At 32.9% G+C, this 3,173-nt stretch overlaps 1 pseudogene; it reads right to left on the minus strand.

Annotated features, from left to right (window-relative positions):
- Window positions 1–1,702: 1,702 nt before the first annotated feature.
- On the minus strand, window positions 1,703–1,810 carry LOC115932054 (uncharacterized; annotated as a pseudogene).
- Window positions 1,811–3,173: the final 1,363 nt, after the last annotated feature.

The raw sequence follows: 3,173 nt of genomic DNA on the forward strand, positions 1-3,173 counted from the left end.
ATTAAGAAAATGAAAAGACAGGCCACAGTATGGGGGAAAATACTCTCTGTCACGCATTTGACAAAGGACTGACTGGTATTTAGATAAATACCTCAACTCAACGATAAGAAGACACCTCAATAACATTTTATAAAAGATACTGAGTACATGAAAAGATGCTCAACTTTATTAGTCATTAGATACCATTACAACCATTAGAAGGGTAAAATGGAAAAGACTGACAAAGCAAGTGTTGGCAAAGCAGAATTAACCGGAACTCAAACACAGCTGGCAGGAATGCAAAATGGTACAATTACTTTGAAAAACAATATGGAACTTTCTTAAAAAGGTAAACATATGCCTATCATATAATCTAGTTATTCTACTCCTAGGTATATACCCCAAATAAATGGAAACATATGACCATATAAAAACTTTTACACAAATGTTCATAGCAATGTTATTCACTATAATTGAAAACAACCCAAATGCCCGTCAGCCCATGAATGGATTAAAAAGTGTATTATATTCATATATGGAATAGTATTCTCCAATAATACTAAACTATATTGAATAATATTCAGCAAAAGGAATGAATTATTCATACATAAAACAATAGGGATAAATCTGAAAATCATTAGACTAAATGAAAGAAACCAGACACAAAAGAATACATGATATATGATTCTGTTTATATAAAATACAACTACTATATAATGATAAAAAGCAGATCAGTGTTTGCCTGCAGCCAAGGGCAGGTGGAACAATTGACTGTAAAGGAAATGAAGAATTTGGCGGGGGGGAGGGGTTCCTAGAAATGTTCTGTATTTTTTTTTTGTTAAGGTGGTGATTTCACAGATATATATAACTATTGTAACTCATTAAATTGTGCCTTTTAAATAGATGCAGTTTATTGTGCTTAAATTATTCATCAATAAATTTTATAAGAAAAAAACAGGAAAACCTTTTTCGTATAATTTTTCATAGTTGAAATCTATTTCTCACCCAATAACAACCCTAATTCAATGGTACTAGTTCAGCCTTCTGAAACCACGCCTATAAAAGCATAAACAAAGAATATTTATTCCACTACGAGTCCCTTAAATATTTGAAAAGAGCCGATTTTTTTTAGCCTTTTCTTCTCTATATTATCTACTACCCTTCCTCAATCCTCCAGCTTGTTTTTTTTTTTTTTTACATATTGTTTAAGTCCTAGGCTCTTTAACTTTCCTATTTTCCCACCTTTGAAAACACTTTGTTGTCAATATTCCTTATAAACCAAATGCAAAACTCCAAGTGTTATCTGCTAAGTCTTGTTCAATGGGAAGAGTATGGCTTGTGGAAAGAGCAGGAGACTGGGTATACAGAAATTTGAGTTTGCTGGCTCTGCCAATGACAGTCTTTTTTTTTTTTTTATCTTAAGCAAAGTAATAACTATATATTTCTCAGTATAATGAGGGAGTTGGAATTATTTATTTTACCTAAGATTTTATTCATTTTTAGTATCCAGAAATGAAAGTATGGGTAAGAAACTTCTGAGAAACTTTCTCAATTAAGAAATACAAATCAACTGAGACATTCTGATCACAAGTTACTGAGGCCTAAAAATATTTTTTGGTTTAGATGTTAGGGTAATCACAGAAAATTAAAAAAAAAATTTTGGTATGATTTGAAAAGAATCATTTAGCTTTGTATTTAATTTGTATCCATTTTTCTATTTGCATATGTATCATTAGCCCCTAATTTCTGATGTTGGAAATTTTTCCAGTCATGTGCTTTAAACTAATAACAAATACTGCACTTGATCTTAGCCAAAAGGCTGAGAAGTGATGCAGTCATGTGCTTTCAGACCATGCAGGTTTGTGACTTGCTACAAAATCTCTGTGAGTTCAAAACATTCATAACATATGGCGGCTCAGATGTTAGGTTGGGAGAAATAGCTGTTTAGAGGATTCTTTGCTATATATATTTTAATGTGACTTGTGTATATGAATATGTTGGGAAAGATGTCACTTGGGAGTGAAGTTGAAAGAAAAAATCTTTATGCTTTAAGTCCACTGTGGATAGTAGTAGATATTACAAATAAAATGGGAATTTGTTCAAAGCCAGCTATTTTAAATATATACTTCTTCTGATTGTAATCTTTAAGTAACAACAAAAATCAGTGTTAACTGCTATTCAAGGGAAATAGTGTGGTTTGTAGAAAGAGCTGGAGATCACATATAGGGGAATTCAGGCAAAATCACTGTATTAGATATCAAATATTCATGTCTAGGATACTTCCCAATTTGGGGAAAATATCAGCTAAATCATGTGAATGGTACTTTTATCCAGAAAAAAAATATGTTTAAACTCCCCAGTATTATACCTTATGGCCTACAAAATAACTTATTTTGTCAAAACTTCCCCCAAATGACTTGTGATACAAAGCATCCTGCTGGAAAAAGAAGCTTCCTACTACTTGAGTGAGCTACTTGCTCATTCCTAATGTGTGGATGGAATAGACAGTCTGAGCACAAATTGCAGGAATTGGCAGGACTCCTTTTCAGAGCTAATGCTGTCATTTTTTTTCTGGGGTAGCAAATTTTATATTTTCTGTTAATTAAGAAACACATAAAATAGGTGAATAAAGATAAAGTTCTTAATGTTCAATGACACCTTACAGTTTGATAGCTCTTTTACTTCACAGGTATCTGAAAGATGTCCAATATACATTAACTCATTTTACTTTTATATTAATTACTCTCTTATCTTACTTGTTGTTTTCTGGGCATATGTAATTTTAATTCCCACTCGGTCTCCATGTCTTTTCTTAAATCCTCAGCCTTCACCTTTTGAGCTGTGTTTCTGGGCAGAACTCTTTCACTGGGACTCGCTTTAACCCACAGTACTCTATTTACTAGTGGAAGGGTGATGTTCTAATACATCTAATATATGTATCTAATATGTTCTCCATCTGCTTGGTTTCATGCCATTGTCCTCCCCTCCCCATAACACACACATACAAGGCACCTACCCTCAGCCACTCATTCAGACATGCACACACACCATTTTTATGAATTCTCAGAAATTTTCCCCATCCATTAAATGAGCAAATGCTTTTAAACTGTAGAGTGCTACTAAATTTTGTTGTGACACTGATGTTTCATAGGCCACTAATCTGAGTTAGACAAAGCAAAATAACAATGCAGGTA

The sequence above is a fragment of the Gorilla gorilla genome, chromosome 1 (assembly GCF_029281585.2).
Source record: "Gorilla gorilla gorilla isolate KB3781 chromosome 1, NHGRI_mGorGor1-v2.1_pri, whole genome shotgun sequence".
NCBI classification, from domain to species: domain Eukaryota; kingdom Metazoa; phylum Chordata; class Mammalia; order Primates; family Hominidae; genus Gorilla; species Gorilla gorilla.